Below are 26,162 nucleotides of genomic sequence, written 5' to 3' on the forward strand. Positions count from 1 at the left end.
CAGACCACCGGCAGGCCGGCACAGCCCCCCGGCAGGCCGGCACAGACCACCGGAGCCTGCACAGACCCCCTTGCAGGCCGGCACAGCCCCCCGAAAGGCCCGTACAGACCCCAGAGAGGCTGTACAAGGCAAAAATAGGGTTTTTCTTATTCCGATACCGGAAGTCCCATAGCCTTGAATGGGACTTCCGGTATCGGAATCGGCGATACCGATACTTTTTTTTAAGATCGGACGATCCATTCCGATCCGATATTTTCAAGTATCGTCTGGTATCGCTCAATTCTACTTAGGGCATATTTACGATGAGTCGGATAGAATGCATTTAGCTGAGGACAAGGTGATGAGTGTCTGTCAGGGGCAGCACTCGACCGAGTGGTTCTGTTCTGAATTTAGGCGTTGGGAAGCTGAGATTTTTTGGAGTGATGCTGCCCTTCGGGGTTGTTCCGTAGAGGGCTGTGTGAATGTCTGAAGGATGCCCTGGCACTTCATCCTCCACCTGACTCCCTGGAGGATGCCATGACCCAAGCGGTTCATATGGATTGCAGACTGCAGGCAAGAGGTGTTTTGCAACTCGAAACCTTTTTATTCTCCAGTGGAGGTGAGACCCGTACTCCTCCTGAGGCTATGGAGGTGAGCGCTGTCTCCTGTGAGAAGGAAAGGAGACATCACTGGGAGAAGCAGTTGTGCTTCTATTGTGGGGAATCTGGACATTGGAAGAAGGACTGCTCCTCCTGTCCGTCATCCTCCAAGGTGGCGGGAAACAAATAGGTCTGGGTAGTAGTCGAAGAGGCTACCCAGACCTTCAGGTACCTTTTTCCTCACTTGCAAAAATTGTGCTTCGGGTGGAACTGGATCTTGGTGATGGTCCTGTTCAGACTACCGCCTTTTTTGACTGTGGCTCTGCTGTTAACTTGATTGAAGCCTGGATTATGACTCTAAATAAGATAGGAACAAATATGAACCTAGCACTCAACTTAAAGGTATTTGTAAGGCGGTTTATTGTAGTACACGAAAAAAGACGTTTTCGGTCAATGTGACCTTCTTCAGTTACGTGTGGTATATAGATTGTGTAGAGCTTATAGGCATCTATCAGAAAGGACGATGGTGCTTTAGGCATTGAGGAGAATGATCTCTCTAAGGTAATGAGCTTGTCAGTATATAGGAGAGGGGCAAACGTGCCTCCAGATGCGGTGGACACCGCATCTGGGGGCACGTTTGCCCCTCTCATATATACTGACAAGCTCATTACCTTAGAGAGATCATTCTCCTCAATGCCTAAAGCACCATCGTCCTTTCTGATAGATGCCTATAAGCTCTACACAATCTATATACCACACGTAACTGAAGAAGGTCACATTGACCGAAACGTCTTTTTTCGTGTACTACAATAAACCGTCTTACAAATACCTTTAAGTTGAGTGCTAGGTTCATATTTGTTGCTATAACGGTTTGGGAACCTAACCTTAGCACCATCTTGAGTTGTGCTCACGGTGTTCTTTCTCTAAATAAGATAGGGACAGTCAGGCTTCAGGATCCTGTTAAACTTGTGGCAATTGACTCATCCTCTCTTACCCAGGACGGTATCTGTTTCAGGTCAGAACTTTTTTCTCTGAAAGTGGGTCCCACTCATGTGGAAAAATTAACTTGTCTTGTGTTAGATAACTTGCCTGCAGGACTGGTACTGGGGATGCCTTGGCTACAACGCCATAATCTTACCATTGATTGGGTGACGTGGTGGGGAGAGGGGCTTGGGGCAGATCACTCAGTGGGGATGCAAAGATAAATGTTGTCTAAAGGGAAGCGGAGGGCACCATCAGATAATGAGATTAATTGAGAGGGATCCAACCACAGTATGTCAAAAATACATATAAGTCACAAAGAGAAACAATGAAGACATACATCAAAGGCAGGGATCACAATAGAAAAATTATCAATTTTATTACATGGGATATACAAGACACCAAAAAGGATTAAAAACATTTAAAATTAACAAAGGTTATTAGCATAACCTGTAAACCAGGGAGCAGTAACAAGCCCTACGTGACACCACCCAATTATAAACATGTAATGTGTGTAGCAAGTCCACATAACAAATATAATATGTGTAATCAATATTTGATGCCACAATACTCTATTTTGATATGTGTAGTATTTTTCCATGGTGTGTATCTTCATATTCTTATACTCTTGTTGCTTAAATATTTATTTGTAGGATAAGATTCTTTTGGTATATTGAAATTGCTGTATACAGTATATTATACACAGTGTGTGTTCTTTTGCCCCCCTCGTGTATGCTTATAAATATCTGCATTTAGGATTGGGTTCTTGGCATTTTTTAATTGATGTATCTTGCCATATTATATATCTAGTTCCTTTGTATAGGGCTAAGTGTATTACACATATTATATTTGTTATGTGGACTTGCTACACACATTACATGTTTATAATTGGGTGGTGTCTCGTAGGGATTGTTACTGCTCCCTGGTTTACAGGTTATGCTAATAACCTTTGCTTATTTTAAATGTTTTTAATCCTTTTTGGTGTCTTGTATATCCCATGTAATAAAATTGATACTTTTTCTATGGTGATCCCTGCTTTTGATGTATGTCTTCTTTGTTTCTCTTTGTGACTGCAAAGACAAAAGTTGTAACCTGGGGCCTCTTGTTAACTCTGTTAAACCGTATCTATGTCGTCTGTCGGTCTGGAAGGTATTCCGGAGTACCTGAAGGATTTCGAAGACGTATTTTCCGAAAGCGAGGCTGAGGCGCTGCCACCACATAGACCCTACGATTGTGCCATTGATTTAGTACTCGGAGCCAAGTTACCTAAGGCTCGATTGTTCAATTTATCAGGACCTGAGCACCAAGCCATGAAGGAGTACATAGCTGAGAGTCTCAGCAAAGGGCATATCAGGCCTTCTGTGTCACCCGTGGCAGCAGGATTCTTCTTTGTGGTTTGCGGCCGTGCCTCGACTTTCAGGAACTTAACAAGATAACAGATAGGAACACTTATCCACTTCCCCTCATCCCAGATTTATGTAACCAGTTATCTGGGGCCCAATAGTTCTCCAAATTAGATCTCCGGGGGGCCTACAAATCGATAACGGTTCGGGAAGGGGACAAGTGGAAAACTGCGTTCCTCACATCAGGGGGACTCTTTGAAAACCTGGTTATGCTGTTTGGGTTAACTAATGCCCCCCACTATTTTCCAGAACTTTATCAATGTTGTGTTTCCTGACCCGATAGGCCGTTTTGTTGTCATTTATTTGGATGACATTTTGGTGTATTCCCCGGACAGTCAGTCTCACTTGCAACATCTACAGACAGTTCTCCAGAGACTCAGGGAGAACCACTTGTTTGCTAAATTGGAAAAATGTTCGTTTTTTGTACAGGAACTGTCTTTTTTGGGGCCGATTGTATCTTGTGAGGAGTTTCGTATGGACCCTAAGAAGGTGCTGGCGATTGCAGACTGGGTTCAGCCTCATGATCTCAAGGGGCTCCAGCGCTTCTTGGGATTTGCGAACTATTACTGGAGATTCATTAAAGGTTTCTCTCAAGTGGTTAAATCACTCACGGATATTACCCGGAAGGGGGCTGATGTAAAAAATTGGTCGGAACTCACTAAGGAGTCCTTCTCAGCTCTTAAGAAATGCTTCATGTCTGCCCCGGTGTTGGTTCAGCCAGACCCCTCCAAACCATTTATTGTGGAGGTGGATGCTTCTGAAGTAGGGGTGGGGGCAGTGTTGTCCCAGGGTCCGGCCACCATAACTAATCTCAAACCCTGTGCCTTCTTCTCCAAGAAGTTCTCATCCACTGAGAGAAAATATGATGTAGGCAATAGAGAACTTCTTGCGGTCGAGCTGGCATTCGAAGAATGCAGGCACTTTTTGGAAGGGGCGGCTCACCCTATCACTGTTATCACTGATCACAAAAATTTGGCGTACCTTGAAACTGCTAAGAGGCTTACTCCCAGACTAGCCCATTGGTCACTTTTTTTTCACGCTTTCAATTCTCCATTACTTTTCGACCAGGGTCCAAAAATGTTAAAGCGGATGCACTGTCCAGAAGTTTTGACCCGTGTCTCCCCCCCCGAGCCACCATCCTCCATTCTTCGCCCGGGGGTGGTAGTGGTGGGGGGTCTCGTCAGAGTTGGAACAAGAAATTATGAGGGCCCAGTTCCTAGCTCCGGCAGCCAGGCGATAAATTGTTTGTTCCAGATTTGTTGTGACCTAGACTTCTGCAGGAGTTTTATGAGTCTAGGCTGAGTGCTCATCCCGGTATCACGGCCACTAGAGAGGCAGTAGCCAGGGTTTTTTGGTGGCCTTCACTTGGGTCCGATATCAAGAAATTCATTTCTGCTTGTAGAGTTTGTGCCCATTCTAAAAGCTCGCATAACCGGCCAGCTGGGGAACTCATACCTTTACCGGTTCCTGATAGGCCATGGACTCATCTCTCCATGGACTTTATTACCGGTCTTCCACCTTCCAGGGGCAATACCGTGATCTGGGTGGTGATGGACAGGTTTTCGAAACAAGCCCATTTAATTCCTTTGGCAGCATTACCTTCAGCAGAAACATTGTCAAGGTTGTTTGTGCTGCATGTGGTCCGATTACATGGGGTACCCCTGAATGTTGTGTCTGACAGAGGTGTGCAGTTTGTGGCCAAATTTTGGAGAGCATTCTGTAAGAAATTGGGCATCTCACTCTCCTTCTCCTCGGCATATCACCCGGAGAGTAATGGTCAGACGGAACGCACCAATCATTCCCTGGGACAGATTTTCAGGTGTCTGACCTCCACCAGACAGGAGGATTAGTGTGATGCGTTAATGTTGGCGGAGTTTGCTTTTAACAACCGGGTGAATCAATCCACCAACATGTCCCCATTCCTAGTTAATTATGGGTTTAATCCTCATTTTGGGGAGTTTTCATGGGTTGATTCTGGCTGTCCAGGGGCGGAGGGATCCGTTCAACGGTTAAAAAACCTCTGGGCTGAAGTTCGGCGTAATATCTCTCGGGCCCAGGGGAGGTATACATTTTCTGCTGACAAAAGAGAGCCCTGGGACACATGTTTCAGGTGGGAGAGGTTTGGCTTTCCACAGGTAACATCAACTTGAATGTACCATCAGCTAAATTGGGACCAAAGTTCATTGGTCCGTATGAGATTGTGGAGATAGTCAACTCAGTGGCATATAGGCTGGCTCTACCCGCCTCCTTAAAAATATCCAATGTGTTCTATAAATTGCTGTTGAAACCCATGGGGTCTGTCAAGGAGGACTCCGAGCTTGTTGTTCCTCCAGTGTTGGTGGAGGGTCACTTGGAGTATGAGGTCGGACATATTGTGGACTCTCGGCGGGTGCGCCGCTCCTTGCAGTACCTGGTCCACTGGAAGGGATATGGACCAGAGGATCGCTCGTGGGTCCCTGCTCACTCTGTACATGAAGATCGCCTGGTTCGGGCTTTCCATGCCAAATACCCAGGGAAGCCTGGGGGTCCACAGGCCCCCGTTGAGAGGGGGGTACTGTCATGATCCTAGTGCAGGTTTTGACCTGCACGTCAGGGGTTAATGTCTTGAGCCCAGTGCAGGCTTTTACCTGCACGCCTGGGGTTAATTATTGTGGCCTCTCTTTGGTTCAAGGAGAGCTTCTTATAGCCCTGGGAAACTCCAATCCCCATCAGTTATACTTTTGCCTTTGGCCAAGTGTGGTGACTAGTGTTGAGCATTTCCGATACTGCAAATATCGGGTATCGGCCGATATTCACTGTATCGGAATTCCGATACCGAGTACCGATATTTTTACAATATCGGATACCAGAATCGGAAGTTCCCATAATGCAATGAGCCAGTGTTGTGGCTGTGATTGGCTGCTGAAATGATGTCATCATGATGCGCGGTCTGTGCACATCATGATGCGCGGTCTGTGCGGGCCTGCCGGGGGTCTGTGCGGGCCTGCCGGGGGTTTGTGCGGGCCTGCCGGGGGCTGTGTGTGTGTGCAGGCATCGTCCGATGGGACTACAAGTCCCATCGGGCTATGCCTGCTACAATGACAGTGATTGACACATTAGCCAATGATGGGACAGTAGTAGTCCCATCATCCGGCTAATGTGTTGAATGTAAAAAAAAACAAAAAAACATACATACAACAAACATACATACATACTACATATATACAACATTCATACAACATACTACATACATACTTCATATATACTACACTCATACAACATACATACATACTATATACATGCTACATACAGTCATATGTAAAAGTTTGGGCACCCCTATTAATGTTAACCTTTTTTTTTATAACAATTTTGTTTTTTGCAACAGCTATTTCAGTTTCATATATCTAATAACTGATGGACTCAGTTATATTTCTGGATTCAAATGAGGTTTATTGTACTAACAGAAAATGTGCAATCTGCATTTAAACAAAATTTGACCGGTGCAAAAGTATGGGCACCCTTATCATTTTCTTGATTTGAACACTCCTAACTACTTTTTACTGACTTCCTGAAGCACTAAATTGGTTTTGTAACCTCATTGAGCTTTGAACTTCATAGCCAGGTGTATCAAATCATGAGAAAAGGTATTTAAGGTGGCCACTTGCAAGTAGTTCTCCTATTTGATTCTCCTATGAAGAGTGGCATCATGGGCTCCTCAAAACAACTCTCAAATGATGTGAAAACAAAGATTATTCAACATAGCTTTTCAGGGGAAGCATACAAAAAGTTGTCTCAGAGATTTAACCTGTCAGTTTCCACTGTGAGGAACATAGTAAGGAAATGGAAGAACACAGGTACAGTTCTTGTTAAGCCCAGAAGTGGCAGACCAAGAAAAATATCCGAAAGGCAGAGAAGAAGAATGGTGAGAACAGTCAAGGACAATCCACAGACCACCTCTAAAGACCTGCAGCATCATCTTGCTGCAGATGGTGTCACTGTGCATCGGTCAACAATACAGCGCACTTTGCACAAGGAGAAGCTGTATGGGAGAGTGATGCGAAAGAAGCCGTTTCTGCAAGCACGCCACAAACAGAGTCGCCTGAGGTCTGCAAAAGCACATTGGGACAAGCCAGTTACATTTTGGAAGAAGGTCCTGTGGACTGATGAAACAAAGATTGAGTTGTTTGGTCATACAAAAAGGCGTTTTGCATGCGCTGTATTGTTGACCGATGCACAGTGACACCATCTGCAGCAAGATGATGCTGCAGGTCTTTGGAGGTGGTCTGTGGATTGTCCTTGACTGTTCTCACCATTCTTCTTCTCTGCCTTTCGGATATTTTTCTTGGCCTGCCACTTCTGGGCTTAACAAGAACTGTACCTGTGTTCTTCCATTTCCTTACTATGTTCCTCACAGTGGAAACTGACAGGTTAAATCTCTGAGACAACTTTTTGTATGCTTCCCCTGAAAAGCTATGTTGAATAATCTTTGTTTTCAGATCATTTGAGAGTTGTTTTGAGGAGTCCATGATGCCACTCTTCATAGGAGAATCAAATAGGAGAACTACTTGCAAGTGGCCACTTTAAAAACCTTTTCTCATGATTTGATACACCTGGCTATGAAGTTCAAAGCTCAATGAGGTTACAAAACCAATTTAGTTCTTCAGGAAGTCAGTAAAAAGTAGTTAGGAGTGTTCAAATCAAGAAAATGATAAGGGTGCCCATACTTTTGCACCGGTCAAATTTTGTTTAAATGCAGATTGCACATTTTCTGTTAGCACAATAAACCTCATTTGAATCCAGAAATATAACTGAGTCCATCAGTTATTAGATATATGAAACTGAAATACCTGTTGCAAAAACCAAAATTGTTATAAAGAAAAAAGTTTAACATTAACAGGGGTGCCCAAACTTTTACATATGACTGTATATACTACATTCATACAACATACATACATACATACATACTACATACATACTACATATATACTACATTCATACAAGATACATACATACTACATACATACTACATATATACTATATTCATGCAATATACATACATACTACAGACCCCGCCCGCACACACAGACACGCACAGTGTCCGCCCACGCACCGCCCACACTCTTCCCCCCTCCCAAACTGGAAGTGCAAGTAAAGAAAGGGTTTTTTTTAATTCCGATATTTCTGTCCCATTGACTTGCATGGGGCTTCCGGTATCGGAATCGGCGATACCCGATACTTTTTGGGTATCGGTCCGATCCAATCCGATCCGATATTTCTCAATATCGGAAAGTATCGCTCAACACTAGTGGTGACCCCTGTTTGCCTGTGCCTTCTGATTGTCTTCTAGCTTGCATATATGGTTCTGACCTGGTTCTGTCCCCTGTTGTGTGTTTTTCTCTTGATTCTGTACTGTGTATCTGCTTCTCTGGTTTCTGACTCATTGCCTATGTCCTGACTATTCTCTGATTGCCCCTCTTGTACTGTCCTGCTATCTCCGTGTATGACTCATTGCTTATGTTCTGACTACTCTCTGCTTGTCCCTCTGGTACCGCGCCACGCTCTCCGTGTATGACCCCCCCGTTTGTCTGACCTGAGGATCCCTGTAGTAGAATCCTGCATTCATCTCTAGCAGCAGGACGCTAAGCCCCGCCCCTGCGGTCACATGATCATAGGTCCTTCACTGCTTGCTTCCTTCAGCGTCCCAGGTCCTGTCTGCCTGAGCTTTCCCTGCAGTATCTGACCCCGGGCACTCCCGCAGTGTGGGTGAGTCACCCTGTTCAGCCATGGCAGTTCACTGGCGCTGACAGGACCCTGACACTATATACCCAAGCCAGATTTAAGAAAACCTGGTATGGGTTTTTATTTTTGGAGCGAACTCCAGGATGTTAGTGGGGTAGTTCGCTCCCTTTAGCCGGATCTTACAAGTGGCCCATGGCCACAGATTCAATTTAAAAACCCTGCAGCAAGGAGTTGGGAGTGTCAGTCTTGGTTTGAAAACTGCAGAGCAGGTGGCTCTGCAACTTCTGGCTTATGTGAAGTAACAAAGGAAGCCAAAATACCTGGCACCCCTCAGCATGACACGGTGGTGCAGTTGCCAATGACAACCGGACGGACTGTCTTTATGCCCTGCTGTGATCTGGAGAATACCATTTGTAAGTTTGTTTTTGGACATTTAAGACATTTGCTTTGAACTCTTTTGTGGTCCCTGACTTTCTGTTGCACTGCTCCAACCCTGATGCTCTTAAAATGATATATATATATATATATATATATATACAGTTGTGGCCAAAAGTATTGACACCCCTGCAATTTAGTCAGATAATACTCAGTTTCTTCCTGAAAATTATTGCAAACACAAATTCTTTGTTATTATTATCTTCATTTAATTTGTCTTAAATGAAAAAACACAAAAAGAATTGTCCTAAAGCCAAATTGGATATAATTCCACACCAAACATAAAAAAGAGGGTGGACAAAAGTATTGGCACTGTTCGAAAAATCATGTGATGCTTCTCTAATTTGTGTAATTAACAGCACCTGTAACTTACCTGTGGCACCTTACAGGTGTTGGCAATAACTAAATCACACTTGCAGCCAGTTGACATGGATTAAAGTTGACTCAACCTCTGTCCTGTATCCTTGTGTGTACCACATTGAGCATGGAGAAAAGAAAGAAGACCAAAGAACTGTCTGAGGACTTGAGAAACCAAATTGTGAGGAAACATAAGCAATCTCAAGGCTACAAGTCCATCTTCAAAGACCTGAATGTTCCTGTGTCTACCATGCGCAGTGTCATCAAGAAGTTTAAAGCCCATGGCACTGAGCCCAACCTCCCTAGATGTGGACGGAAAAGAAAAATTGATAAGAGATTTCAGTGCAAGATTGTGCGGATGTTGGATAAAGAATCTCGACTAACATCAAAACAAGTTCAAACTGCCCTGCAGTCCAAGGGTACAACAGTGTCAACCCGTACTCTCCGTCGGGGTCTGAATGAAAAGGGACTGTATGGTAGGAGACCCAGGAAGACCCCACTTCTTACCCCGAGACATAAAAAAGCCAGGCTGGAGTTTGCCAAAACTTACCTGAAAAAGCCTAAAACGTTTTGGAAGAATGTTCTCTGGTCAGATGAGACAAAAGTAGAGCTTTTTGGGCAAAGGCATCAACATAGAGTTTACAGGAGAAAAAAAGAGGCATTCAAAGAAAAAAACATGGTCCCTACAGTCAAACATGGTGGAGGTTCCCTGATGTTTTGGTGTTGCTTTGCTGCCTCTGGCACTGGACTGCTTGACCGTGTGCATGGCATTATGAAGTCTGAAGACTACCAACAAATTTTGCAGCATAATGTAGGGCCCAGTGTGAGAAATCTTGGTCTCCCTCAGAGGTCATGGGTCTTCCAGCAGACAATGACCCAAAACACACTTCAAAAGGCACTAGAAAATGGTTTGAGAGAAAGCACTGGAGACTTCTAAGGTGGCCAGCAATGAGTCCAGACCTGAATCCCATAGAACACCTGTGGAGAGATCTAAAAATGGCAGTTTGGAGAAGGCACCATTCTAATATCAGGGACCTGGAGCAGTTTGCCAAAGAAGAATGGTCTAAAATTCCAGTAGAGCATTGTAAGAAACTCATTGATGGTTACCGGAAGCGGTTGGTCGCAGTTATTTTGGATAAAGGTTGTGCAACCAAGTATTAGGCTGAGGGTGCCAATACTTTTGTCTGGCCCATTTTTTGAGTTTTGTGTGAAATGATCAATGTTTTGCTTTTTGCTTCATTCTCTTTTGTGTTTTTTCATTTAAGACAAATTAAATGAAGATAATAATACCAAAGAATTTGTGATTGCAATCATTTTCAGGAAGAAACTGAGTATTATTTGACAAAATTGCAGGGGTGTCAATACTTTTGGCCACAACTGTATATACAATATATAGGAGATACTGCAACTGCTGGATATACAATACAGTCATATGTAAAAGTTTGGGCACCCCTATTAATGTTAACCTTTTTTCTTTATAACAATTTTGGTTTTTGCAACAGGTATTTCAGTTTCATATATCTAATAACTGATGGACTCAGTTATATTTCTGGATTCAAATGAGGTTTATTGTACTAACAGAAAATGTGCAATCTGCATTTAAACAAAATTTGACCGGTGCAAAAGTATGGGCACCCTTATCATTTTCTTGATTTGAACACTCCTAACTACTTTTTACTGACTTTCTGAAGCACTAAATTGGTTTTGTAACCTCATTGAGTTTTGAACTTCATAGCCATGTGTATCAAATCATGAGAAAAGGTATTTAAAGTGGCCACTTGCAAGTAGTTCTCCTATTTGATTCTCCTATGAAGAGTGGCATCATGGGCTCCGCAAAACAACTCTCAAATGATCTGAAAACAAAGATTATTCAACATAGCTTTTCAGGGGGAAGGATACAAAAAGTTGTCTCAGAGATTTAACCTGTCAGTTTCCACTGTGAGGAATATAATAAGGAAATGGAAGAACACAGGTACAATTCTTGTTAAGCCCAGAAGTGGCAGGCCAAGAAAAATATCAGAAAGGCAGAGAAGAAGAATGGTGAGAACAGTCAAGGACAATCCACAGACCACCTCCAAAGACCGGCAGCATCATCTTGCTGCAGATGGTGTCACTGTGCATCGGTCAACAATACAGCGCACTTTGCACAAGGAGAAGCTGTATGGGAGAGTGATGCGAAAGAAGCCGTTTCTGCAAGCACGCCACAAACAGAGTCGCCTGAGGTATGCAAAAGCACATTTGGACAAGCCAGTTACATTTTGGAAGAAGGTCCTGTGGACTGATGAAACAAAGATTGAGTTGTTTCGTCATACAAAAAGGCGTTATGCATGCGCTGTATTGTTGACCGATGCACAGTGACACCATCTGCAGCAAGATGATGCTGCAGGTCTCCCTGATAGTGCCTAAGCGTGCAGTTCAGCCTGCGTGTCAGGCTCCTAGTATGACTCAGAGAGAAGGCAACAGGAGGGAACAGGGAGGGCGGAAGCTCCAGAGTGTTGTCTGGGCAACCAAAGATAAACATCCAAGGCAGGAGTGAAGCTTCAGCATATTGCTAACTACGCATGTTTCAGAGAGGATCACAGAGCAACAGGGATCCCTGCCGATTACCAAAATGATCGATGATATGCAATCTTCCATTCACTACTAAGTGTGATAGCGTTTAGATTACAGGTTCTACAATACCAAGCTTTTACTAAATAATAAAGCAATCAATGAGATGCAATCTTAGAACCGCTGTGATATGCGGATATCGACAACGTTCACCCCAAAATTCTGAAATACTTTGCGCATGTGTTAAAATACAGAGGAAACAACAAAAAAAAAAAAATTAAAAAATAAATATTATGTACTACCACTCCTGTCTAATGCTGGGGCAATAAAAACAAATTTGCTAAGAAATCTGCTAATCATTACAGGTAAACCATGTACGGTTTAACCTTGATATATGTTTTATAGACATGACCTTATTAATTAACCCTATAACGTTGGTAATGTCCCAACTGTCTTGCTTCAAATGCCTACAATAGCTATTTCACTATATAAACAGCTGAGAACCAGTATTAAAAATAACACTGATGCATAACTGAATATTTAAGTTAGGAATTTTTGATGGGGAATATTTGTGAAAACATATGTTTTCCAGTATACAAAAATATATTACCAAGAAAATAAATTATCAAACAAAAGACCTTCCCTGATATTTCAAAGATTGCAACCATCCCTCCTCTATGTTATCGAAGGACCAATAAAAAGCTATGTAAATATACTCATGGTATCACTTACAGGAATCTAGATGAAAATAAACGAAGATAAAGGTCCCATGTACTGCTGGAAAATGGTTGTCCAATAAAACCCAGAATTATAATCAAAAGTAGAAAGATATGAACTAACTCCAAAATGTGCAGGGCCACCGCCATAATCCCCGCATTCTGAAACGTACCTTAGAATGAGTACCACAGACAGAATCTAGACAAAATCTAATTGAAGCAAGGCTGTATATGCAATCCCATGAACGGAAACGCTGCAATCATCTATATACTATAATGAAAGTTATGGCATCAGAAATCCCGTGTAAAGGAGATCCTCATTAATTCCGTGAGGGGCAACACTAAGGCCTCTTTCACACATCAGGTTTTCGCCGTCAGGCGCGATCCGGAGCTTTTGACAGAAATGCAATGCCGGATCCGGTTTCCCCCCCATTGACTTGCATTTGCGCCGGATCGGGCCGGATGGCCATGCGTTTCATCCGGTTTTCGCCGGATCCGGCAATGTGTCTCAATCCGGCGTCTGGAAAAAACGGCTACTGTAACGTTTTTTGTCTCCGGCGAAAAAGCCGGACACGCCGGATCCGGCACGTCCGGCTTTTTCACACAATGAAAGCCTATGAGCGCCGCAATGCGCCTGTTCCGGCGAAAGCCGGATCCGGTGGCCGGATCCGGTTTTTTGGTCTGAGCATGCTCAGTAGCTCTGCCCACAAGACATATATAAAAGCAAGACAGTGGGACCCACAGCCACACCCAACATGCCACCCAAGAAAGCAACCAAGCGCAGCAGGAGAAGGCAGGAGACCACTGCAGCACCATCAGCACCACCACCCCAAATGGAGCAGCAAATGGAACATGCTGAGGAGGGGAGGCCAGCAGCAGATGAGAGACGGTAATTATCAAATCCCCCATTCCTCCAAACTAGGGCTATTGAATATCAAGATATTCATTGGCCCTTTGTTTCTCTTTATTCAACAGCCACCCAATAGATGCAGCAGCAGCAGCAATGGCAGCAGCTGGAACACCACCCACAGCCATGGAGTCTGGCCATCAGGAAGACAGCACATCTTCTTCTGGGAGCCCTCCTTCGCATCGTCAGCGTTTGACGGTAAGTTTTTATTTCCAAAATCCATCATCTCTGTAATATATGTCTATTCATTGCCTTTTATTTCAAAACAGGATTCACAAGATGAAGAGGAGCTCCCAGAAGAAGAAGGAAGGGGTGGACAGACACTTGGAGTGGGCTCACAATTGGTAAGTTTTTTGCATCAAACGCAGAAACACAACATCACACTACACACAACACATAGAAAACAATGTTCTGCAGACCACACACAGCAAACAAATGCCTACATCCAAAGACATAACATTTTTTGTTTTCTTATCTAGTCTTCCCAATCTGGTGCTCGGCCAAGAGGTCCTCGCAGTGCCTCCCAGGGTCGTCGGCGACAGCAACGCGGCGGTCACCAGGGTGTAAGTATAAATATTTTTGCTTTGTTTTTTTGCACTTTTTATTTCATTTCTTTTGTGGAGGCTAATTATGTTATTTTTGTCTTTTTCTTTAACAGCGTGCTCCCGACTCTGACGGTGAGGATGGAGGACTCGATGTGGACCACCTCATCGATCTCGTCAGAGAAAGGGAGCCGCTCTGGAATATGGCTGACCGCCGCCATGCTGACCTTATCGTTACCCGACGACTCTGGGAGGAAATCTGTTCGCTCCTTGTGGGCCGCTGGGAGGACCTCGATGTTCGGGCCCAGATTAAAGAGCGTAAGTATATACAGTACCGGTTGCTTGATGTAAACCAGTGTTTCCCGAACTCCAGTCCTCGTGGTCCCCACGGATCATGTGTTCAGGATTTCTATTTACTATGGAAATCCTGAAAACATGACCCCTGGGGACCATGAGGACTGGAGTTTGTGAAACACTGATGTTGTATACTAACCACTCCTTTCTCGTTTCAGGGAACAGAATTGTGAATCGGTGGCGGTCTGTGAGGGATCGTTTCAAGAAGGAGTTCAATAAAGAGATGCGGGCCCCGAGTGGATCTGGAGGACGCAGGAGCAAGTACGCACAAGCCCTGTCGTTCCTCCGGGAAACAATGGTCACTAGAAGGTAAATATTACACACCACATGTGAAAAAAATGTAAATTTTTTTTTTCAGCCAGGGCCATACCATGTCAGTATTTTAATTGTTTTTTTTTCTCTTTATTCCACAGCACGGTGAGCAGCACTCGGGAGCCTGCACGATTGGACCCTTCTGAGGTGATCCCTGAGGAGACCGGCACCGAGGGACACTTCGACCGCCCCGGTACATCTGCACCTTCCCAGCCTTCCCACACATTCGACCCATCTGTCCCATCCACCAGCACAGGAGCATCGTGGCCGCCTACATTACATGAAGCTGCTGGTGAGGAGATCGCTTTCCCTTTACCCCACCCTTCTGCCCCTGCCACCTCTAGTACACCTGCGGGTACTGGGCGGCAGCGGCAGAGGGGTCAGGAAAAGAGTTATGCGCCAGAGTTCTTGCATCTGAATGCATCTTTCCAGAACTGTCTAAAAGTCTTGTCAGAGCAAATCTCCGCAGGCTTTCAGCAGATCAACTCCAGCATTCTGGAGGTGAAGACACTTCTGCAAACCATGCATTCAGAAGCAAGATCTTCGCCAAACCACACCTTTTTCAGGTCTGTTGTGGAGCGCATGACAACACTATCTCCTACCCAGCAGATGCATGTAATGCATTCGTGCCACGGTGCTCTACAGCAGGTTACCTCCCAACCTCCACCTCCCACCACTGTAGTTCCTCCACCTGCACCCCCTCCAGCCACTTTCCATCCTCCCCCTCCTATTACATCTGCACCCCCTCCAGCCACTTTCCATCCTCCCCCTCCTATTACATCTGCACCCCCTCCAGCCACTTTCCATCCTACCCCTCCGATTACATACCAGCAACCTCAACCAGTACCAGCAACCTTCCCAGTACCAGCAACCTCCCCAGTACCAGACATCTCCCCACTTCCAGCAACCTGCCCCGTACCAAACTCCTTCCCCGTACCAAACTCCTTCCCCATACAACTTTCCATCAACATCATCTGCTCCTACAGTCCCTGCCCAACCCTCCACTCCACCGCCCACCACCTCTTCTGCCTCCCACATGTCCACCCATTCTGTAGCTTTTTCCACACCATCACCTCTAACTGTTCCTTCCCCACCACGATCCCAGTCCTCTCTCCACACTCCCATTGTCGAAGTGTCCCGCAGCCCCTCCAGCAGTATTTCCACCCCACACTACACAGATTTATGATGTGTTTTGTAATAAAAATGCCCTGTTGGTTTCAAACCTTTATTAAAAAAGTTTTTTTAACTTTAAAAACAGTTTACAAAAAAAAAATATTTTAAATAAAAGTTAAATTATTGTTTAAACTGGTTGTCTGTCATTTCTTTCTGCGGCGAAATATGTTTAAAAAAAAGGTTAAATACAGGGTATTTAAAAGGTAAAAAGGTATTCAAAACCAGGTATATAACTGTGGGTAAATTTTAGCTTTTTGCCACAGTTGTGTTCCTGGTTGTGTTTGAAGCAAAGTATTTCACCTAAAAAGTTGTGTTTATTGTTGGTGATTTCCTAACAATGTACACAACTTTTGTTAAAAGGTGAAATACTTTGCATAAAACACAACCAGGTACACACCTGTGGCCTAAAGCTAAAAATAGTAAGACCATGACAAGATAGCCAACTTTGGTTGGCAAAGGTATATACTGTTGGTCCAGAAGGTACACAAGTTTTAGGGCACAAATCTTTCACACTCTGTCATCCTGCCAGTGTACTCTGCCTTGAGGTGACATAAAGTATAGTGCAAAATTGTCCCTCATTACTGAAACCGTCACAGAACTTCTAGTGGTAATATTTCCAATGACAACATCCATCTTCGCCAGTAACTTTCTCTTCTCTCCAACCTGCACTTTCTCCTCTACAACCTGTCAAAGAAGGGCTGTAGGAACATGCTATATATAGTTTTCCAGTAGCCAATCCCGTTCGGAAGGCCACAAGGGTCAATTTTAAAAACCAGATCCGGCGTAATCCGTCGAAAAACGGATAGAAAAACGGATGAACCGGATGAGACGGATCCGGTTTTGTCTGTCAAGAACAAGACGGATCCGGCAGAAAACCGGATCCGGCACATCAGGTTTTACTAAACATTTGCCGGATCCGGCATTCCGGCACGACGCCGGATCGCGCCTGACGACGAAAACCTGATGTGTGAAAGTAGCCTAATCAGTTTGTATATCCATTTGGCCTCCAACCTGAGTAACTCCCCCTGCCTATCTGTTTTACGTACATTATTAGTCAATTTTTGTAAGCCTATAACACGTAGACTGCGCGAGCTTCCCGAATGCACCTGTAAAAAATGAGCCACAACCGTAGATAAAGTTTTACCTTTGGTAAGATCTTTTTTGGCCAAGTTAATGTTGGAGATATGCTGTTGTGTGCGCCTGCGCAGTTCTTGCGAGGTTTGTCCGACATAAACTTTAGGGCAGGCACACACAAGAGCATAAATTAAATGATGAGACTTACAATTAATATAGCCATGAAGAGAATGTACTGTTGAATCCAATGGATTAGTGAAGGTAGAGCCTCGCTGTATGAAATCACAGACTGTACATTCTCCACAAGGATATGTACCATGCAGACGTATGCCAGTCCCCAAGTTCCGAGTAGGTCTAATAAAATGACTTCTTGATAGTGTATCTCGCAGGTTAGGGGCTCGTCGAGCTGTAATTGCTGGTTTGACTGGCACCAGATCCACCAATTTCATATCTGTTCTCAAAATGTCCCAATGCTTATGGAAGAGTCCGGTTACATTGGACCACTGGTTGTGATAACCAGTAATAAACCTAAGATGGGAATCGAGCTCCTTAGGTTTAGGATTGAGTAACATTTCTCGAGACGTGGTATCCACTCTCTTGTAGGCTTGTGAAATAATGGACTTAGAATAACCTCTGGCCTGAAAACGATCAGTCAGCAGCTTAGCCTGGGTATGGAAATCTTGTTTTGAGGTGCAATTACGGAATTCCTCTTTTTAAATGGTGGGGATGAAAACTTTGAAAATCTAGCAGGCCATTCAAGGCTGTAGATTTACGATACAGATCTGTGGTGATGTGGTCACCTTGGAGAGAGAGCTTAAGATCCAAAAAATCAACCGTTAGTGGAGACATATGATAGGTCAAAATAATATTAAATGGATTTTTGTTAAGTGATTGAATAAAGGCCTCACAAGATTCCAGTGTCAGTCCAAATAAAAAAAATATCATCAATAAATCTAAGCCATGTTAAGACATTATGTTGGAACTCTGATGAGGGGTACACGCAGGTCCCCTCCCACCAACCCATGGACAGGCTGGCAAAGGACGGGGCACAGCGTGCACCCATGGCCATTCCAGATATTTGCTTATAGAATTATCAAAAATAAAATAATTATGAGTTAACACAAATCGAAGCAAATTTAATAAAAAATTGTTATGTAATTGGACCTGCTCACTATCTCCCTGTAGATATTGTTGAACTGCCATCAAGCCATGATGGTGAGCTATATTGGTATAAAGAGACTCCACATTCGCTGTCACCAACAGGGCCCCAGGAGGTACTGTGAGATCCTAGACCATGTGGATCAGGTGGGTGGAGTCTCTTAAATATGATGGCAGTTTCTGTACCAACGGTTGTAAATAAAAATCTATATAAGTACAGGCTCTCTCCCCAAGGCCCCCCATCCCCGAAACTATGGGCCTGCCGGGTGGGACCTCTAGACTCTTGTGTACCTTAGGTACTAAATAGAAAGTAGGTATGGTGGGTTTTTTGACAAAAATATAGTCTTTTTCTTTTTTAGTTATAATCCCCTCAATCAATGCACCATCCAGTAGACTATGCAGTTTCATGTTGAACACATTCGTAGGGTCTGACGGTAGCTTTACATAATAGACATTGTTGTTCAGGTGTTTAAATGCCTCTTCAAGGTACATGTCTATGGGCCACAACACCACATTGGCGCCCTTGTCTGATTGTTTAATGAGGAATTGAGAATTACACTTAAGTGATCTTAGAGCCCTTCTATCTGCCAATTTCAAATTTTGGCCCGTCCTATAGTTGGCTGGTAATCTCTGAATCTCCTTCTTCATTACTTCAAAAAATGTTTTAACAGAGGAAACCAAGGAAAGGGGAGGAGTGGTGGTAGAAGTGATCCTATGTGGAAACTTTCTCCTACCTGTCATGGTTTCATTCTCCTGCAATAGGTCCAACAGATCCGAAAAAACGCGTCTATCTACTTCTGATGACAGATTTGTAAATAACTCAGGTTTCTGATGTAAAACTCGCAAGACTATTTTCCTGCAGAAAAGATATAAATCCGTAATGACAACAAATGTATCCATGGGTTGCATGGGGGAGAAGGTAAGACCCCGTTGTAATACTGACCTTTCGGAATCTGTAAGTGAATACGTGGACAAGTTGATCACTTGTAAATGATTATTTAATGCCTTTGTCTCTGTGGTCTTCTCCTCTGTTCTTTCGTGGGGTATTGATGCGATATTTTGGCACCGCTTCTTTCTTCTACCCCGCCTAGTCCTCCGTCTGTATCGCTGGTGTCCGATGCTAAAAAATCGCTAAGACTGGGGTCATTGGAAGCTGTCTTTCCTGATGACGGGTTGCCCACTTTAGATCTCAGGTTCCCTGTGTGTTTCCATTTGTAAGCCATATTTTTGGCATAATCCATTTTGTCTTGTTGTAATTTCCTTTTCTTACCGTCCATTATTTCCTTTTCAAATTTAGTAATAAGATCCTTAAGTTTATTCTGAAAGGGTAGAAGCTGAGTCTCTTTGTCAAAACTTGATAATTGTGTTTCTAGGTTTTTTATTTTTTGTTTAAGAGAAACTAGCAAATCATTGTCATGTTGTAATAATAAATTGACAAAAATTTTGGAGCATTGTGTCAAATCAGATTCTCAGGTTGCTTTAAAGCCAGGAGTTACTTCCCATGCCGGGAAAATTTGTACCCGAAGACCTCTAGGATAAATAGAGGACTTGAGGTATTCATTCAGACTGCATATATTCCACCATATTTTTGTAATGGCTTTGTGAGTAACAATTAATTCCTTGGAAATTTTTTCAAAATCAGTGCTCTCAGTTTCAACTGTATCAGAAAATAAATGTTCTTTATGATTGCTCCAGGCCTCTTCCCGGGCGCTCAGATCAAAAGCCATATTAATGATACTAAAAACAAAAAAATTTGGAAGAAAAAAATAATGCAAAGCAAATATGAGCCAATACTGTGGTTATTCACCATTCAATAATGCTGTGTGCCACCGCCAGAACCCCAAGGAGACAGGGAATGCTGAGGACATGAGATGAACAGAGAAAAAGGCGGGCACCACCACATAAATGCAATATCCAATATAAAGGGTGCTGCCTGTGTGCCAAGGGACAAGATGAATAAACAAAAGGAAAAAGACAGCACACCAGGGTGCACACACCAAATAGATATAAAGTGAAAAAAGGTTTATTGTAACAAAAAAATGCACACACATGTAAAAAACATTTAAAACACTAAAATCAGTGATTAACTGTGTAGTACATGTAACGGAAATATGTTGACAATCAAAATAATCTGCATAGAAGTCATGGAATGTGGCAAAAATATAACGGTTACAATACAACGACCATACTTTCAATGTATATGAGTCTCTACTAATACACACATATCACCATAATGACAAAAAGATGTAAATAAGCTTGTCAAGATATGTTACACTATTTCACCCATGGTGGTAAAAGAATATTTACTCAACACCAGCAATACCATAATAGTGAGCTAATAATGATATGGCCCTATAAGATCCTATGTGAATTGCATAGATGCAAAGATAGCCATACTCACCAAAGGTTATAGTGCTGTACTGCCTGTCCCTACGCGTATCGCTACGTCTTGTAGCTTCATCAGCGGAAAGTGAAGTCCAATAACACAGTCAAAGTTTTTCTCTGTTCATCTCAAGCGTCAGGCCTGCAATGGTAGCGAATCCCTGAGATCGGTGATCAGAGTGCCAGCTCCGGAAAAAAACTTTGTCACCGGTACTGGCCAGCATCAGACAGAAAGAGCTCTATGCGAACCACGGCAGCCCTGTAAAACTTTTCAATAAAGCCAATGTGTGCACGCGCACTCTCCCTTGCTCGCGCTGACAAGGGCCTTCGTGAAGCACACGCGCTGACATGGGTCGCCACGGTGCACACGGCGGTCTTTACAGGGCATGTAAGGGAGAGAGCATGCACACACATGGGCTTGGGCTTTACTCAAAAGTTTTAAAAAGCTGACGGCCCACTTTGCAGTTCCAGGCATATTCCTGCCTTGGCATTTTGCCAGCCAGAACCAGCACTTATGCCCCTTCATTTGCATGGGAGTTAAAAGTTATTCTTTCAAGCACTGTACCAGTGACTATTACATTGGTAGTATTATATTTATACTGTAGGGACTAATTCCCTTACAGCATTTTATAGTTAGTTTAAAAGGCATTTTTAGGGTGACAGACTAATTGCAAAGTCTTCGCAACAACAGATCTAGTAAAAAGTTGACCAAACTACTTTGCAAAGATTCATTAATCATTGACAGTGAGTTACAGAAACAGCTGCAAAGACCAAAGAGTGTATGGTGTCAGAATGCTTTTTATGGCAGTTAGCTAGCATTTAACACCTGTTGATAATATCAATAGGAGAAGCCATTCTTAACACAGTAAGTACAACGTTTCTTCTTGTTTTATTTTGCCAATATACAACATCTAAAAATCTTTATTTAGTGGTATTGTCATGACTTGCAGAGTAAGGAGTGAAAAGTGAGATAATGTTTGTAAAGTTGGTTGTTAGTATGTATCTCTGTAAAGAAGGAGTAAAAAATAGGAGTGCTTGTCGCACATTAGTAGATTAGTATAGCACTGAGAGCCTTAAACTGGGCACAGGCATATTATTACATGCAGAAATAGCAACTAGTGATGGGCGAGCACTAAAATGCTCGTATGCTCGTTGCTCGGGTTGAGCAAATTGGAACACTCGGGTACTCGGACAGAGCAACGAGCCTAATGTAAGTCTATGGGAGACCCAAGCATTTTTACTGTGATTCCCCCCGGGGGTCCTTTTAAGGTCTAAACATTTCTGAAAATGATGGAAACACTGCTCAAATGACATGGGGACATCATGGGGATCGCCCCTGGAAGCATTCCAGACTCCTGGTTCACAGCTTTAAACAATGTTGTCAGAGTTTCATGACATTTTTACCGCTGCACCAAAAAACATACCAAAACGGATTTTGCTGGGAAATATGTTAATGTACACAGTGGCGTAACTACTAAGTTGTGGGCCCCGGTGCGAACTTTCAAATGGACCCCCACCATGCCAAAAATATTTTCCACCCAAATTCACATTTTCCCTATTCATTTCTAAAACTATAGCTTTGTTGCAACGTTGTATTGTCTGACCTCAGTGGCGTAACTATCTGGTGCCCCATCCTGATATTTCTTCCTTTTAAAAGAAATCTTATTTCATGGGACTAATTTTTGGTAGTAGGCAGTGGTAGTTACACCCCTGGTATAAATAATACCACTATACAGAGCAAATACAATACCGCTATTTAATGCATACATAATACCATTATAGAATGCATAAATAGTACTAATATATTATTATACCACCAGACAGCGCCTAAATAAAGCCACGACAGAGTGCATAAATAATACCTCTATAAAGTGCTGAAATAGCACCACTATATAATACCACCCAGTAACCAAGTAATGCTATAAATCAGAGCTGAAATAATAACAACATGCCATTACTAAATGATGCTGCCATATGGTGCACACGTTGTCTTATGGTGGGATAATACTGCAGTCATTGGGGTGACGGCCTCGGTCTGCGCTGTGCATGGAAGGTCTCTGATGAATGGACCATACGTTTCCTGGCAACGATAACTTTTCCAGCCTTCATTATTGTGGCCACATCACGGCTCCTGCTGACCCATACTTTTCTGGGGGGGACGCAAAAGTTTGTGGTCCAGATCTGCATCAAATCTGCAAGGAAAAATAAGCAATGTGTGCATGAGACCTAAGGGTTCTCATTCACTTTGTTGGCTTCGGGAAACCCTACAGGTTTGGTGACAAATTTGTTCAGAAAACTCTGTGACAATCTGCAAATTATGCACAGGCCCTAAGGGTATGTTTCCACGGGGCATAATCCCTGCACTTTGGACGCAGCGGAAACCCCGCTCCGCACAAAGCGCTGCCCCTCTATGCACGCGTGGTGATACATCATATTTTCATTGAACCATGCGGAATCACTGCATCGTATCCATAGACTGGGTTATTTATTTATTTTTTATTTTTATTTATTTATTTTTTAGATACGCTACATTCTATAAAGACGCGCCGCATGTCCTGTTACGCAGGGTCGCCGGATGCATCCGTGTACACATAGGTGGAGATGGGATTTAATAAAATCCCCTCCACTATGCTGTAACATCTGGATACTGCAGATTGAATGCTGCGGCTATACGCAGCGTTCAATCCGCAGCAAATCCAGACCAAATACGCCACGTGGAAACATACTCTAACACATACAAGATAGTATGACTGGCATTTGATATACTGTTATACAGTATACACATTGGTGTATATATATACAGATATATGACAGTGTGTATACTGTATAACAGCTGATGTCTGGTCTGGATTATTCTTTATACTATAGTGGTATACTATGTGCACAGATATACAGTACAATCTTATACACACTGGATGGATCAATCTTGTGTACTGTAATAACATGCAGGTGCTGAGTATGTCACCACGGAACAGCGACAGACCAAAAGTTAAAGGATTTATTTACAGTGATAAAATCTTCCTCGCAGGGAGAATGTAGTGGGGGGTTAAACTGGAAAGATAACAGTGTTTTAATGCTATATGGAAACCAGATCAAGTTCTCCAACAAGTCAAATAGAACAACGGCAATTAATGGGTATTCTTGTAAATTATCAGTCTGATGAAATCTTGCTTGAAGGGTCATCTTCTCCAACGTAGGCGCCATCAGCAGCGGCACTTTTAGTCTCTTTAGTCTCCGTGTGCTCCGCAGTCTATATTAGCCCACAACCGGGGCCTCAGGGGTTAAAGAGGAAGGCAGGGGGGACACTAGGCAGTCTTGGTCTCCCCTGCTCTGAGTCTTGGCTCTGACAGGGTGACCCGACTCCTGCAATAAATCTGTGAGCATCAGCAGAGTGGCCGCTGATACAGGACACACATGACCCTGAACTTACCGCACATCAGTTTTTTGCCATCAGTCACAATCCGTCGTTTTTTTAAAAAAAAAACTGATCCAGCAACATGTTTCATCCGTCGTTCCACGGATCCATCAGAAAATCTTTGTCCGTCGTCCACAGACAATGGACATAGCAACGTTTTTTGTGTACGTCGAAAAGTCAGACAGTGACGGATCCAGCAGCATCTGTCGTTGGCTATAATGGAAGCCTATGGGCGCAGGATCCATCGCCGTCTGTCAAAAGACGGATTTCATCGACGGGTTCTGTTTTTCAAACTGAGCATGCCCAGAATAATTTGTATTCCTTTAATTTAACCCCTACAGCTGCATTTTCCATTCTGGCACATATCAAAATTCTCTCTATTTCTCTCTCTCTCTCCAGAAGTGCAAGGGACAAAGTTTACCTACACCTACAGCTACTCCGACGGATCCGTCAAAAAAACTGATCCGTCACAACAGTTTTTTACAATCTGCACAGGATCCATTTTTTTCACACTTTGATGGACTGCGACTGATTGTAAAAACCTGATGTGTGAAAGAGGCCTTACTCAATGATGTCTCCGGTCTGACCCACCCACCTGCTCCTCTCCAGCAGGAAGATACAGCCATGTTCCCTGTACCTTAGCAGACGCTGCACACAGGGAGCTGTGGGTGTGTCTGGTCCACTGTGATGCAGCTGGCCAGGACATATAGAACAGTGCTGGCCAGCTACCAGGCTGAATCAGCTGCTTAGTGTCGCTCTCCCCACCCCCCTGGCCCAGCCCAGCCCGCCCCTACACGTGTCCCGGCTGCCCCTCCCCTAGACACGCCTCTGACTGTTGTCGTGCAGGAGGAATCTCCTGCACGGGAACATGGTGTTGGGTGCCTCTGACCTACCGCTAGGCCCCTGACCCGCAAGGCCCGGTCGCAGCAGAGACCGCTGTGACCGTGGTAGTTACACCCCTGAAGATACATCCTTTCCAGATTAATGACTTGCATATAAGGCAAAATAATTAACCCCAAAACAAAATGTTCCTCCACCACAGACGCAGCGTTTTTGAAGCGTTTTTCAACTTTAATATTGCTTTCAACTAATACAAATGCATTCACTGGGAAATGTCATTGTAACATTTACCAATCCTAGCTGGCCATGTGGTCTGTGAAACATAAGCAGACACATCTTGTTTCATTTATGAAGGCGGGACTCTTAAAGTCACAGAGCCTATTTTTACAGGGGCATCAGATGGCATTAATCTGCGTAAAGGGCCATTATTAAACAGTGGGTCTCCTAAACTGTTATAGCCTATACAGTGAGTGGATGGGCTGCCAAGGATTACGACACACCCCAATACCCCTTTCATGAGATGTCCAGGAGGGCTTCCATAAAAAAATGTTGCATTGAATGCAAGGCCTGCCCTGCTACCAAGTCATATGCACTCCATTATGCCTTTGAACCCAGGTACTGGATGGGCAAAGGAAAATCCACTTCATATTATTCATTGTGTACTCCCATTCTGTTTCCTTATGCATTGACTGCAAGGCCTTAACTGCTACCAAGTAATATGCACCCCAATAACCCCAATCCCCCTTGGAAGAAACAGGGAGGAGGGCCTCTTAACAAAAAAAGTCCCATTAAAAAGGAACGGGTCTCAAAGACTTGGAATGCCCATACGTTTTGTGTATAGGTTGGCAAACATTTTGCCTGTGGGGTACACATCAACCTTTTGCAGAACATGTATTTTACTCCCAGCCTAACCACTCACCCTTGTTAATAATTCGACAATGGCTGTAGCTGCACGGATCACGTAAACCCTTTTGACCTAGTGGCGGTGGATGATCAGACTTGGAGGAAGGCCTAATTAAAAAATAGGCCCAATTTCTAGGAGCGGGTCTCACAGACTTGGAATGTGCATGGGCTCGCAAACATTTCCCCTGTGGGGTATACCTCAACCTTTTTCAGAACAAGTATTTTACACATAGCCTAACCACCCACCCTTGTTAATAATTCGACACTGCCTGTAGCTGCACGGAACACGTAAACCCTTTTAATCTAGTGGTGGTGGATGTTGAGACTAAAAGGAAGGCCTGATTAACAAATAAGCCCAATTTCT

At 43.6% G+C, this 26,162-nt stretch overlaps 1 long non-coding RNA gene across 1 annotated transcript in view; it reads left to right on the top strand.

Annotated features, from left to right (window-relative positions):
• Nucleotides 1-21,403: 21,403 nt before the first annotated feature.
• The window catches only part of LOC141056734 (uncharacterized), an 88,083-nt gene continuing 83,324 nt past the window's right edge, over nucleotides 21,404-26,162 (top strand). The window contains exon 1 of the long non-coding RNA XR_012221915.1: nucleotides 21,404-21,505. This is a non-coding gene — a long non-coding RNA (uncharacterized lncRNA). The remainder of the gene's footprint in view (nucleotides 21,506-26,162) is intronic.

Source organism: Dendrobates tinctorius, unplaced genomic scaffold (assembly GCF_039654945.1).
Source record: "Dendrobates tinctorius isolate UK_male_01 unplaced genomic scaffold, ASM3965494v1 ptg000199l, whole genome shotgun sequence".
Classification (NCBI taxonomy): domain Eukaryota; kingdom Metazoa; phylum Chordata; class Amphibia; order Anura; family Dendrobatidae; genus Dendrobates; species Dendrobates tinctorius.